Consider the following 15432-nt stretch of genomic DNA (forward strand, 5'->3'; position numbering starts at 1 on the left):
GTCGGCTTCTCCCTCTTCCTTTGCCTCTTCCCCAGCGTGTGTTTTCTCTCTCTCAAATAAATAAAATCTTTTTTAAAAAAGAAAAAAGAACCAGGCTGCAGAACATACCAAAGCAGCAAAGAAAGTATCATGCCAAAGAGCAAAGAGTGTTACGGTAGAGAGGTTCTGAAGAGTAGATATGTCAGAAGGTCATGAGAGGACCCACAGAAGACCAGGAATGAGTGATTGAGTGATTGCTCAGTCTTCTTCTAGGGCAAGTGAGGGATGGGGAGATGGCCATCATCTACGGTCGGCTCACATTCCTTCCTAGAAATGGCAGCTCCTTCTAAAGCATCATGTGACGCGTGCTTCTGGTGACACAAGTGTGGACTGGAGGGTTCAAAAGTCAAGTGTAGTATGAAGGAACCCGGAAAGGGAACTCAAGGGTATCTCTGACATAAGAGTTAGATGTGAAAAAAAGACTCACTCAAAACAGGAACATATTTAGCATTAAAACACAAAGCTATGCTCACTCCAGAAGTTCTGCATGTCACCAGTGTAAAAAGAATAATAACATATCACATCTGTATAGGATTTTAAAGTTTATAAAGCATTTTAATAGAAATGGTCGCCCGTCCCACATGGGTATTTTTCATGCCCCAACAAGACACATTCTTCACATTATTATGAGTCCCTAACAATTGGCTTTGTGATTTTTTTTTTAAAAAGTCTATAAATACTAGTTATAGAATTTTATCTATAAATATCACACATAAAAGCCAAATGGTGCATTTTAGGTACTGAACCTATTCTAAAACATCTACATCTACTACTTTTCCAGAATGACTAATTAAAAATAATTTACATTAGCTGAACTAGGTGTAAACATTGCAATACTCCGCATAGACCATTAAGCGTACCTCATTAAGAAGTTTCTATATTTCCAAGCCCTCAGACATTCTAAGGGGGTACTATAGATGACTAATTATTTTTAAAAGAATATATTAAAAGATATCCCTCAAGGGTCTTTAAAAACAGCTCTTAATAGCATAAACAGGAAGCATGCTAGAAGGTTATGAAGAATGGTAGGATAAAAATGATTGTGGCCTATTTCCATTAAAGAAGCATGGAAAAAAGAAAACAAGCTAAAATTACTTCCAGTTTGCTGAGTTAAAATGAACTGTTATGTCATTAGGCAAGTGTCTTATTTACTCTTTGCCCTATATACAATAATAACATGTGTTGTTGAGAGTCAAGAGTTCACATTAGCATTTTTTAATTTAGGAAAAAGGGGAAATTGTAAACCCTAAGGAACAGTTTTCCGGTTGACATAGTTCAGCATGCCTGGAGGGTGATGTGTACTTTGTACCCAAATCTTTATTAAACGTTCTGTCCTTGAGATACAAAGATAACACTTCTGGCCCACAGTCAGCACAGCTTTCGCTCTGAGCTTCTTTCTTTCTTTCAGCTTTGATGATAAGTTTGTGTTGATCTACCCTCTTTTGGTCGTCTGGTTTCCTATGTGACTGACAGCGTACATTTGGGAGACAGCTGCCTGGCTCTGGGCGAGAAGCTGCAGCCTGGAGGAGGGAAGTGAAGCAGAGAGCTGACCCTTGGCCTTGGCACCAGGCCCTAATCAACTGATGGGTTAAAGCAAAATTCCGTAAAGTAGAAACTCCCACTGCCAGCATGGTGACAACTCTGCGAACCTATTTACATTAAGAAATGCTGCGATCAGCTGAAACCTTTTCTTTGGATATGTTAACTACTGGAGTAAACTAAGCCTTCTGGAAACTTGTATCAATTCCTTCCGTATCACTGAGAGTTTACATTATTCCAGATTTTGGTTTCTCAGATCCCTTAGTCCTCATCACAGCACTCACCCTGCTGAGGTCTTTTGTAGCCCTTATCATTTGCGGGTTTTGCTGTGTTTATTCACTGTCTGGCTCCTCTACTAGAATGTTAGCTCCATGGGTTGGAAGATCCCAATCTACTAGAGTTGGGCACTGATTCTTTGATCAGAGTTTATCTGGTCCCGAGTATATCTGGGCCCAACATGTGATTAATTCATCAATATGTCAATCGCAGAAACAACTGCCAGAACATATTCCTTCTTTCAACAAACACTAATTAAAGATCCCTATGTACCAGGCAAGGGGCACAGCACTGGGGATACTGTGAAGAGAGTTTACATTTGGATGGTCGGTGGTCTCTTACGGGGCTAGCTGAATATGGCATGCACTCTTAGTAAATCATTGAGCCAACCACAGAGAAAGAAGATGAAAAGAGGACATGGGCTCGTTAATCAGAGTGCAAGCTCCCAGAGGACAAAGCCACATCTCTCCTACTTCTCTGATTTAATCTCCCTAACTCTTTGTCACTCTAGGTAAGCAACACATGTCCTCTTAATTGGCTGCCAGAGCCCTCTTGAAGTGCTCTTTTCAGCAAGCTTGGCAAAAGTCTTACAGACAATTTCACTATTCCGGAAAATGTTAATGCCCAAGGTACCCCCTTGAAAAGAAAGTGAAAATTCCTTTGACTGTTTTCCTCAGTAACAAGGAATGCAATCAGGCCTATACTTGGCACTCTGTCAGTTCCCAGAGCCAAGAGATCTCAGGGTTAGGAGAACAAAGCTACCAAGATGCTTTTGCTATTGACTATGGCTGCCCCAAAGTTCAAGGGTTAAAGCCTGAGAATGTTTTACCCCTTGACTTGAATTTCCCACGTAACTTCCAAATACCAAAGCTTAGAGGAACCAGAATGCAAAATCCTTTCCATTACTTTATTGAAAAATTATGTATGCTGTGATTTATTGCTAATGCTAGATTTTCAAAGCATTAGACAGGGCACCTGCAAACCTTTAGACAACAGCTGCCAATACAAGTTTAACATTTCGTGGCTCAGCAGTTAAAATATGACAAATAATAAATCATCCTTGTAACCAGGGAGGCACTTGGTTGGTAATATATTGGGAATTGGTAAGAAAGAATGCATACTGTAGATTGTGTTGTAACTCAGCACTTTGGACGATGGAGGCTAAGTAAATGGTGACTGCTTTACTGTCTCTCCGTCTTTCGTGGCATGCATTCTCTAACTAAGAAAGAAACTTCTTTAGGGGAGGAATATGTCTCTTTGTATTAACAATAAAAACTGTGGTGATTTTGGATGTATATGTGCTTGAAAGACAAAGAATTTCAGAACTCTCAATGCTTTATGGTGAATGATCCAAATGAAACAATATCCTATTTAGGACCTGTCAGGGCAATATTTGAAAGTGATGGGTAGCTTGTTTTGGAAGATTGTCATCACTTTTTCAGGCATATAAATGTTTTTATCATTTCCATTCTTGAAACATTACAAAGAATTGCCTAAGCCTTGGTGGGACAAATGCTACTTATCAGATACCTGTCTCGTGTGAGGAATGGCTGGGATATACTCAAATATACTTTAAGAGGCTACCAAGAGAAAAAAGTTGTGATCCTTTAAGAGTGGGACAACGCATCTGTAGTACACAGACTCTGTGCACTTCTCTTCCCATCTTTACACTTTGCCATAAAATGTTAGGGCAAGTCGGGCTGTCAGTGAAGGGAATGTCAGCATTAGGAACGCTAACGTGTATTTAATACCTTCTAACAAGAGGTCAAGCAGCAGCTAAGGGAGACACAGAGTCAAACCCTGGAGAAGCAGCCTGAGCAAAAGGATGCCCCTTGGGGCCTACACAGAAATTTCCACAACAATGAAAGTGATTTCAAGTTCAGTGTACACCTAAAGAAGAGCATGAGAAGCAGCTGGGGCTCGGGTCAGTATGTTGACATTTACTGAAGAAATCACTCACATAATTCTGTATTTATATCTGAAGCTTTTAATGTAAATTCTTTAAAGAAAGTCGAGTCATTAGCAATTATTGGAACACTAATACTAATAACACGAATGTAGGTAGAAGCTCACAGGGATCCCTGATTTTCTGGAATGGCCCAGGGTATGCGGGACTAGCCCTCCCAGGAATGCTGTCTATACTCGGTGACCCTGTCCCCTCACCCAAGGCTGACTGGTCAAAAGTTGTCAATCAACCTAAGTTGGACAAATTAAGATTCTCTCTTCCAAGGGCCTCAAACTTGGAACTATGAAACACAGAGGGTGAAAGTCATCAGTGCTTGGTCACATTAATAGCAGTATCTTGGAGAAGACAGACACTGATGGCCAGAGCTTCCTTGCTTGCAAACCTTCATGTAGCTCATGGCTCCACCCTTCCTTCAAGATGGTGAGATGCCCCAGGATACTCCCAATAAGAAATATTGAAAATGATTGGGGTTTTGTTTGTTTGTTTAAGCTAATCAGTCAGTTTCTGTGTCTTCCAACCAAAGAAACTGGTAGGTTAAGGACATCACCACTTCAATAAAGAGGTACATTTTGTTAAAGGAGAAGAAAAGGGACACGATCATAATTCATCACATTTGTAGGAAACCCTACATTTTCAGATGCTCTCGTATGTGATTCCCGTAAGGGTTGAAGAAGGGTTGCTATTATCACCCTCACAATGGAGAAAAGGCAATGTAGCTCAGAGAGGTGTGTGCTGTGTGCTGTGGCCTGGCTGCTGGCAAGTGGCAAGAACCAGGCTGAGAACCCATGCCTACTGACGGCTGGTGGAGAGTGCCCTTCGCATTGCAGCCTTGATGCATGTGCCATCTAGTACATTCTATTACTTTGGCTTTGGGGAAGCCTACCTAATGGTATTCAACTTTTTTTATTTGTTAACATACAAAACCCGTAATTAAAAGAATATGTTTGTGGGCAGCCCCAATGGCTCAGCGGTTTAGTGCCGCTTTCATCCGGGGTGTGATCCTGGAGACCGGGGATCGAGTCCCACGTCGGGCTCCCTGCATGGGGCCTGCTTCTCCCTATGCTTGTGTCTCTGCCTCTCTCTCTCTCTGTCTCTCATGAATAAATAAAATAAAATCTTAAAAAAATTAAAATGATATGTTTGTACAGAGAATACAAACAAAACAGAAAAACAGAACTATTCTGAGTGTGTGTGCATGTCTTTTCATCTCTCCCACTCCTGAGAAAAGTTTTAATCAAGTAAAATATATAAACTATTGCCTTAGTGTTTATATTTGCCAATAAAAAAACATTAGGGCTGAGAGGTGCCTCCTTTTGATATGGGTAGCAAATTTACCATCTTCTACATATTTTAACTATTAGCAGGGTGTATCCTTTGAGCTACATAGCAGGGGTGCTCAAGATGTTTCCAACATGTATCCCCAAATATGTGTGATTATTTAATTGCAATTCATATACCTATATTATTATGTTAACATGTTATATACCTTGAATAACATGAACAAAATAGAAAAGGACAGATTTTGCTAACCATGACTACCTCCAGGCAAATATACATAGGACAAGGTCAAGGATTAATTAACCACAGTGGACATAAATCCATAGGTCTCCCAGATAATTTAGAATTTTCACAGCCAGCTTCTTGCAAGATCTGATTCAAGGGTCACGGTCATTACTTCACAATGTGCCTGACAGAGAGTTCATGTTAAACTCTGCCATTTTCAAAAGAATATGAAATTCCTTACAGAATCTTTTAAAGATTCTGTTAGTTTGTGAGGATTCATTAAAACTAAAATATAAAATTTGTAAATCCAATTAACCAGGCACAATATATTTCGCAAAAAAACCTAAGTCGAGGAACCAGTGGGGAAGCCGCTATGAAGGGCCTGGCCTTGCCTCCCTCTCTCCAGGTGATAACTGACCACTCGATTTGTGGACCTAGGGATTATGTCAGTATCAGTATAGTCACCAGCAGTTATCACAATGTTTTATGAAAATAAAATGAATGTAAATGTAGGTTCTAATCAATTTCTTTTCCACTCAAATGCATCTTCTCAAGAGGTCCCCACGGTCGACATCCCGCTTTGGAGTCCACTTTTCCATGCAACAAGGCAATAGTTTATTTCCAGGGCATCTTACAATGACAGGCCTAACACTCTGGAGGACAAGGACAAACCAACTCAGGGCACAAAGAAAGTTATTTTGCATTTTAAAAACTTCTAAAATTATGAACTATAACTCAGGCTGAGAATCACATAAAATATTAATGTTTGATGCAATGTGCTGCATATTATCCATGTAATTACCAGACCAGTCAAAAAACAGGACCTGTGGAGAAAAAAAAAAAAAAAAAACAGGACCTGTGCCAGCATTCCCACAGGCCCTCCAGGTCCTTTCCTTCCCTAGCACACCCTCCCCTAAGAGGTAACCACTATCCTCATTCTTTCAGTAATAAATTCCTTACTTCTCTTTATAGTTTTAGCTACTTATGTATGCCCCCCTTGGCAACAGAGTGCAGTTTTGTCTGTTTTCATATTTCATATAAACAGAATAAGATTGTTATATATTCTTTTGTATCTTTTTCCTTCCAACATCCTGTCTATAAGATCCATCTGTGCTATTGTGTGTAGCTCTAGTCTATTCCTTTTCACTGATGCATAGTATTCCATCTTACTATTATATCACAATATATTCAGCCATTCTGTTACTGATAGATATTCTGGATGTTTCTCACTTGAGATGAATATAAACAATGCTACTAAGAGCACTTCACACCTGTGTCTGGATGCACAAGGGTTTACATTTCTGCAGAATATATATACATATGCATGTGCATCTGTGCACAAAGTGGAACTGCTAGGTCCTATCATAGTTTAAAAAAACTAATCATGGTGCCTTATTTCAAATTATACTACAAAGCTACAGTAATCAAAACAGTATGGTATTGGTACAAAAACAGGTAGACAGATCAATGGTACAGAACTGAGAGCCCAGAAATAAACCTACACATATAAGGACAATTAGTTTATGACAAAGGAGCCAAGAACATACAATGGAGAAAGGACAGTTTCTTCCATAAATGGTTTTGGGAAAACTGGATAGTCACATTCAAAAGAGTGAAACTAGACTACTATCTTAAACCATATGCAGGGATCCCTAGGTGGTGCAGCGGTTTAGCACCTGCCTTTGGCCCAGGGCGTGATCCTGGAGACCCGGGATCGAATCCCACGTCGGGCTCCCGGTGCATGGAGCCTGCTTCTCCCTCTGCCTATGTCTCTGCCTCTCTCTCTCTCTGTGACTATCATAAATAAATAAAAATTAAAAAATAAAAAATAAACCATATGCAAAAATTAATTCAAAATGGATGAAAGACTTGAATGTAATACCTGAAATCATAAAATTCCTAGAAGAAAACATAGGTGGTAAGCTCCTTGACATCAGTATTAGCGGCATCTTTGTGGGCCCGACTCCAAAGGCAATGGAAACAAAAGCAAAAATAAATGGGACTACATCAGAGTAAAAAACTTCTACACAGCAAAAGAAACCACTGCTAAAATGAAAAGGCAACGTACTGAATGGGAAAAGATATTTGCAAACCATATATCCAATAAGAGGTTAATATCCCAAATGCATAAAGAATTCATATCACTGAACAACAGAAAACAAACAACTCAATTAAAAAATGGGCATAGGATCGGAATAGATTTCTCCAAAAGGACAAACAGCCAACAGGCACATGAAAGGATGCTCGATATCACTAATTATCAGGGAAATGCATTTCAAAACCATGATGACATATCACCTAACACCTGTTAGAATGGTGATTATCAAAAAGACAAAGAAATAACAAGTGTTGGAGAGGATACAGAGAAAAAGAAGCCCTTGTGCACTGCTGGTGGGAATGTAAATTGGTGCGGCCACTGTGGAAAGCAGTATGGAGGTTCCTCAAAAAATGCTGCAGTGAACATAAGGGTGCATCTTATCTTTTCAAATTAGTATTTTTGTATTCTTTGGAAAAATACCCAGAAATGGAACAGCTGGGTCATATGGCAGTTCTATTTAATTTTTTCCTTTAAAAAGTTTTTTCCTTATGTTCACTGAAGCATTATTTACGATAGCCAAGATATGGAAACAATTCATGTGTCTGTGAATAGATGAATGGATAAAGAAGATGTGGTCTTTTGACACAATGGAATGCTACTCAGCCATAAAAAAGAATGAAATCTTGCCATTTGCAACATCGGAGATGGACCTTGAGGGTATTATGCAAAGCAAAATAAGTCAAATGGAGACGGATAAATATCATATGACTTCACTCATATGTGGACTCTAAAAAAATAAAACAGAAGAACAAATAAAATAAGCCCAAACAAGCTCACCGATATAGAGGACAGACAAATGCTTAACAGAGGGGAAGAGGGTTGGAGTGGGTGAAATGGATGACGGGGGTCAACTGTACAGCGATGGATGGTAACTAGACTTGTAACACTACACTTTGTAGCGTATACTGATGGCAAATTCTAAAACTATACATCTGAAACACACATTTATGTTATTTTTTTTAAACTTATTTTTTAAAAAAGAAAAGACAATAGAGATCACTACAGATTGCAAATCAAAACCCCCCAAAAACAAAATACACCTAAGGGAAGGTAATTCTAGTGCATCTCTTGCAAATCAATTTTAATATTAACTAACTCTTCTGAAGCCAAGATGAAAGCTCATTAAATTACTAAATTTATTTTTCCCTGGATTTTCACTCCTGCACAATCATTAAATCTGAACCACGATATTAAATCCATTTAACGCTGTTAAAAACAGTTTGAAAATTTCCAGTGAATTTATTGAAGCCAATTCTCTCAAGACCCCTCCCCACATTTTTTACATATTGTGATCATAATTTTCCTTTTCATGAGGGCCAACATTGTATCTACAAAATGCTCATTCAAATCTTAAAGGGAATTTTGCACCGAAAGGGTTCAAGTTAACACTCATATTGATCAAGCATGAAAAGCCAAAATGTTAATCCTGTAGCCAAACTGAGGAATGCAAATAAGAGATTAATTCCAACTTTAGAGTTTCCAATGTTTCATAACCATCATGAATGATCTCCAAATGGATTGCATAAGTGGGACAGAACATACTTAGATGACAATATTGTGGAACCAGCAAAACTGTTCTGCTCATCAGTCTCTCATTATCTTACTGACAAAAAGCATAGTAATAAACATATTTATTATAGTGCCAGGTACTTTCTGCAAATTAGTTCATATATGCAATGCTATTTTCATCCTCAAAACAATCCTTAAGATAGGTACTATTATTCTTCCCAATTACAAAAGGAAATGAGGTACAGACAGGAAAGTGACTTGACCAAGGTCCACGGCAGTAAGTGGTTGAGTTAGGTATAACTAATTGGTGTCTCAGTCCATACTCTAAGACATGCCTGGCAACATACTGGTTTGATTGTCATCACTGCTGGCATTGTTGTTTATTTTGATACCAACAAAACCAGAGCAAAACGTGAACCAATAGGAGGGAAAAAAAAATCCATGTACATTTGTTTTGATTTATGAAAATTTTGTGAAAATGATTGTAACCAAGCAACTCTAACTCTGGGAGAACTAATTAAGAAATGAATTAAGGGATTCAATGCATACCCAAATTAGTCATCAGAGCTCAAAGATCTGGAGTTCTGGTCTATATCCAGCTTTGGCACTTTCATCCAAAATAAACATGACCAGATAAGTACCACAAGCTCACAATTAAAATGGATTTATATGGCTTATGCATCCACATGGGAGAGGCCTCTTCTTAATTGAATTCGGACACCTCTCCAGTTATTGTGGGTTTCCTTTGCCATCTCCCTACTCTTTTGTAACTGCTGGCAATAGGATTATGCTAAGGGAGAAATCATTTCAATCAGCGATGTGTACAGAGCGGGCATAAAAAGATAAAAGAAAAGCCTTTGAACTGTAATTAGAAAATTCCTTAAGTGTGCTCATGTGACATATGTTTGAGACTACAGACCAACTGGCAAGACGAGTTACAGAATGGATGTCCAATGTTACTGTTCTGGGATAAGCAGCCAGTAAAAGTAGTGTTCCAACATGCGATTGGAGTAATCTTTTGCAGGCCAAAACATTCCTGCTTTCCACCTCTAATATGATTAGTGACAGACAGCTGGAGGCATCTCATTCTCCTGACAAAAATATGATGAGAATTGTTTTCAACTGGTATATCTTTCCATCAAGCTGTTTGTTGCCTTCCAGCAGAATAATCAGAGTTTCTGATTATTTGGTACGTTCCAAGAAAACAGTAATTGATTGTGCCCTTGCTTGTCTGATGGGGAGAAGGCTGCCAGAATTTACACAGTAACTCTTCAGTGGCCTAACTCAAAGAAAAACTAAGCAGCAGGTGTGTGTGTGTGTGTGTGTGTGTGTGCATGTGCGTGTGTGTGAGACAGAGAGGGAGGGAGAGAGAGAGAGAGGGAGAGAGAGAGAGAGAGAAGGAATCCAGCCAGTAGTTTCCATAATAATTCTCTTTGAACAACTATAAACAAAGTGTTTTCAGTGGTGATTCAGATTTCAGATATGAGGAAGTAAACTTATTCTAGTCCACTCATGGAAAAATTCCAATTCCCACCAATGTTAATGGTTCTTTTCGAAAAGTTACAGTCATCTTACTACTAAAGCTTCAGGGTTATAGAGAAAAGTCAAGTTCAGATTTAACATTCATGGAAATATTCAGGTACAATGAGACCTCATTCGTTTGGACTACCTCAGTTTAGAATTGACAATCCTTTGACAGTGTCCAGATGGGCCAGTGATGATCTTTTCACAATGAATATATGGCTTGCTAAGCACATTAATTTAAACAGGCAAGACTACTGGGAGAAGAATAAAAAATATTCCAGGTAAAGTATGATGAATCAAAAATAACAATATGCTTTCTGTGCAGCAGACACTTTTGATGAACCCATTCAAATACTAATGACTGATCATCATAATTTGTGTGTAATGGAATAGCAATCTTGTGCAGTTCACGTTACACACGTGGCTAGAAATATCCCAACAGTTCTGCAAGATGGGTAGAACTATCCCCATCTCAAAGAGCAGGACACTAAGGCTCAGAGAAGCAGCTGACACGCAAATACTGCATAATTACTAGGCAGCCGAAGCGGGATGCAAAGCCAGGTTGTCTGGCTCAAAAGCCTATGTCCTTCTGCTGCCACTCAACCCTGGGTGAGCAGTGAAGACTGCAAGTCAGACTTCTAGAGGCAACAGAGCAAGTTCTTCAATAGCAGCAGCAGCAGCAGCAGCAGCAGCAACAGCAAAAATAGAATCATTGCAAGGAGGGACAGCCAGGCAGCCTGGCTCCAGAAATCATTCTTCTTTTCTGTAGAAAGAATGATTCCCTTCTCCATCACAAGGCATCTATAAAATACCTGTTGGTATGCTGAAGTACTGTGCATGCGTGAAACTACTCTGAAGAAATCCACTGAAGTGCTCATGGAGGTGGAGAAGGGCGATGTGGGTGAGGCCACTGCCCCTGCCCTGCACCCCATCAAGAGTGCCTTCGGTCTATACCCCTGTAAATAGAACTGGTGTTGAGACCCCGAGAGGCTGACAAAGGCAGTGATGAGGCCCTCTGGGAGTCAGCTGCAGGTGCAGGGACAGCCGGCCAGGGGCAATGGAAGAGAACACAGAGAAGGGAAGGAACATCTCTACTTACCCAAGAATCCACAGAGATATTCCTGAAAGCAGCCTGGATCCCGGGATGCTCTAGGAAGAAAGTTAATTTGGGAGGTCAGATCTCACATTTAGCAGCCATATCACCCCGTTCCATCACATCCACACCCAAGCACAGGATCTGGAGGCAGGCAGACATGGAATTGGTCCCTCCTAACCTTCCTACCTTTTAGGTAGATGAACCTCTCTGTGAGATGGGGTATACTAACATTACCCTCTCCTCATAGAGTTGTTGAGAAGCCTGGGTAATATATAATTCATGCAATGAATTCAAAACACAACAGTGCTGTTTTAATAAGTACAAATAGCTAACATTTATTGCTTAGAAAGTGCCCAGCATTGCTCCAGGGCTTCAAATAGGCTGACTCTTCAATACCTTGAGGTAGGCACTACTGCCATTGGCATTTTGCAGATGTAGAAAATGAGGCACTGGAAGGTCAAGTCATAAAAGTATACCAGGTAAGTGGTGGAGGGGGGACATGGGGCCATCTGGCCTCCGAAGCTGGATGCTATACAGTGATATCCTGCCTAATTTATTACAAACAAATGTTCACTCCTCTTATTGTTACTGTTATAATGCTCTCCAAGAGACAGTCTATAATATTCACCAAACCCCAGGAAGCTCACCATTTAGCTAGTAACCACTTAGGCACAGGGATAGGTACCAGGGTCATAAGTCACTCACTAAGTCAACAATCTCTTCAGGTGTTCCCCGAGAATGCTGGTGGACACCCGATGCCCTGCTAAGCACTGTGTGGGGCTGCAGGGGCTCTGGTCATTGATCCTGCAGTCAGCTCAACCTCCAAGAGGCAAATGGGGAGTGACAGCAAGGAGGAAGCACAGAAAGGACGGGCGAGGAGGTCAGGATGTGGGACACTGTGCCTGGCTCTGGCACCAGCCCTCCTGGCGGCCTTCTCCAAGTCAGCTGACCTCTCTGGGTTTCATGTTTAAAGGAGGGGACCGACCTAGAGGCTCTTACACCCTGAGATCCCAATTTGCAATTCTATTCTGATTCTCTTTCACTCTAACTAACCTCCTCTCAACAGTCCATTTTTGAGAGAACATATTCTAATCCTTCATTCCTCCAGCCCACCTTGGGGAACACAAAGCCAGGCACTGCGGGCAGCGCTGGGGCGCACCCCAAGGCCCAGCCCGCGCCTTGTATAGGCTCTGTGAGCATAGTGCCCAAGTCCTATCCCGGCGATCTTGGCAACCTGAAGCCCAGGGAAGGCTGCAGCCCTGAGGATAGCTGCACGCACCCATCCTGCCCTCTCCGAACCCTGGGGGTGGCCCAGTGAATTCTGCATCAATCCGAAATCTGGAGTCCCACACTGGGGGAGGAGGTGTTACGTGGAGGGGGCAGGTGAAAAGGTCTGTGAAAAATAAGGCAGAAACCAGACAAGCAGTGAAATGCCTGGGCTGAGCATTAGGTTTGTTTTCTCAAAGTAATAGTGTTGGACGCAATAAACCAAAGGGATGAGAACTCGTCTGACACTTTGACTTTCTTGACTTCATCAGGGTATACGAATGGCCACTTTGGTAGCAATCTTTTGTGTGTGTGTGTGTGTGTGTGTGTGAGTGCACACGTGACTGCTTCTTTGAGAAACATCTATTTTGACACAAGATGCTACTGACTTTATTTAAGGATCAGTTCATCACACTTAAACATGTTTGCTTTCACAGAAACTCCTCGGAGGGGAATAATAATTCTGTGAGTGTAATACTTCCATTAAAAAGAAATGGATTTTAAAATATGCTTTTCAAACTTTTGACAGAAGCAATTTTTTGATTTTATAAACTAAAAAAGGCAAACAAAGTTGTAGAGACAATGTAATAAATAACAAGAGTTGTCAAATAAGCTATTAAACATTTATAGATATAATGTTTAATATGGACTTTTAAACATGCCCCAAAATGTCCATCAATCTTTGACGTGGGAGAAAGTAGCATTTTGGCAAAGTCTGTCTCCCACCACAACAGAAGTCAGTCAGCACAAGATGTTTATGGTTCTTAAAGACAGCGACGACGGTATTCTTTGCAGGGTGCTTAAGTATTTTCAGCAAAAAAATTTAGAAGGCAAAAAATGGAAGAACGTACCCCCAAAAAGTATTATTTTGATAGGTATCCAGATAAAGTACCCTGTGCATGGACGTCTACAGAGAGTTTGGTTCCTAAATTGGCCCTGAGATTCCAAAAATGTTTTGAGCAACATTGCTGGAGTACATGTATAAATGTCAAAGATGACAACTCTGAGGTACAATACTCACTTGAATTTATAAATGATAGTTTTTTGAAGGTTGTAAAGAAAACAATTAAAAATTTAGTAGTGATTAACCCCTGGGTGAAGAATTACGGGTGGTTTTTTTTTTTTCCTTTTGCTTTATAATTTCTCTGCCTTCCGAACTTCCTTATAATAAGCATGTGTTACTTTACCAATTTTTTTTAAAATGTTTTTTCAATCCTTATGTTATGGAAAATCACCTGATATAAAAAGTGAACAGATTTGGGAAGCAGACAAACTTGGGTTCAAATCCCTTTCTGGTTTGGTGCCCTCAGATACACTACTCAGCAGCCCATGATGCACATAAGATGGATATAACAACTACTAGAGGTGAGATACTGTCAGTGTTTAGCACAGAGTAGGAGCCCAGTGAATAATAATCCCTCTTCTCTCCATGGTACCCAAGGAAGTAAGCCCTCTCTGGTAACAGGAAATAAATGTGTGTGTATAAATTGACTTCGGGCCATTTATTTATAGAAACACTGGGAATTTTTAACAGGTAACTTTCAGAAATCTTCTAATAGTTACAAGTTCAGAAAAAAATGTAGGAATGAGTATATACCCTACTCTCCTTTCCATCACAATCATTAGGACCCTACAATCTAAAACTCTTGGACTCCCTTGCACCCATTACTATGCTGCTCTGGTTCAGAAATCCTCCAGTTGGGATGGAAGTTGGGGGAAGGGTTAAGGCAGACCCACTGGAGCACAAGGAGAAACCACAGCTACCACAATCAAGATCTTTTCCATTTTGTCATTCCTGATGATTAAAGTAAGCAAAATAAATTATGGGATTGCTTAAATGAGGGGTGAGGGAGAAGATTTTTTTATGGCTTTTCGTTTCTTTTTTTTTTTTTTTAATGCTAGCTATGTTGATATTTTCATCCTATTCACTGAAGGTAGTTCAATCAGTTAGGTTTATGACAAAATATATGTACTCAACAAAATATGGCTGTTGGGGATATGTTGCCCTTGGATATATGTTGCTGTACCTTCACTACAGGAAGAAATATTGATTTAACTGGCTTTAATATCAAGTCAGGTATTTGTTGACACGTGGAAATGAAAAATATCAAAACCATGAAAAGCTTGATATATAGGTCAAGTCCCATTTCAGCTCCCTCCGAGGCACCATCCAAAGTCTTCTGCTGTATTGGTATTGTGCTCTGGTGATGCTTGCCCCAGTCACAGATAACATGAATTTTCATTATAATGGGATTTGCTACATAAATGAATATTGGTATAGATTTTTGTGTAGTACAATTTATTGTAGAAAGTACAGCAAAAAAGTAAAATCATTATGGATTTAACTTCCCCCTTTTCCCAACTCTGGAGGCATATCTCACTTTCCACCCAAGGTATGTAATGTTCTCTCCTTTTCAGTGTCTGATTACTCCTTATTCCTCTCACGGTGCCTAGAATCGAATAGACACGCAAGGAATAGCTGATGAAGAAATGAGCTGAATAAAATGTGGTACCAAAGCAAATGAGGGGAAATTCAGAATGGTTTCCAGTGTAAGAGAGATAAACTTTAGAAACTGATTCAAAATGAGTATAGCAAGCAGGTTTAGCCATTCCCAG

At 40.0% G+C, this 15432-nt stretch overlaps 1 protein-coding gene across 7 annotated transcripts in view; it reads right to left on the reverse strand.

The window, feature by feature from the left end:
- Positions 1-15432, reverse strand: part of SPATS2L (spermatogenesis associated serine rich 2 like) — a 160538-nt gene that overhangs the window by 126715 nt on the left and 18391 nt on the right. For 5 of the 7 annotated variants that reach the window (XM_077884800.1, XM_077884802.1, XM_077884801.1 and 2 more), the window contains one exon: positions 11554-11603. The gene's annotated coding sequence lies outside the window, so the exon portion shown is untranslated. Of the gene's footprint in view, positions 1-11553; positions 11604-15432 lie in introns of those variants that run through there. The other 2 variants (XR_013372798.1, XM_077884799.1) reach the window with 2 other exon arrangements.

This window comes from Canis aureus, chromosome 36 (assembly GCF_053574225.1).
Source record: "Canis aureus isolate CA01 chromosome 36, VMU_Caureus_v.1.0, whole genome shotgun sequence".
NCBI classification, from domain to species: Eukaryota; Metazoa; Chordata; class Mammalia; order Carnivora; family Canidae; genus Canis; species Canis aureus.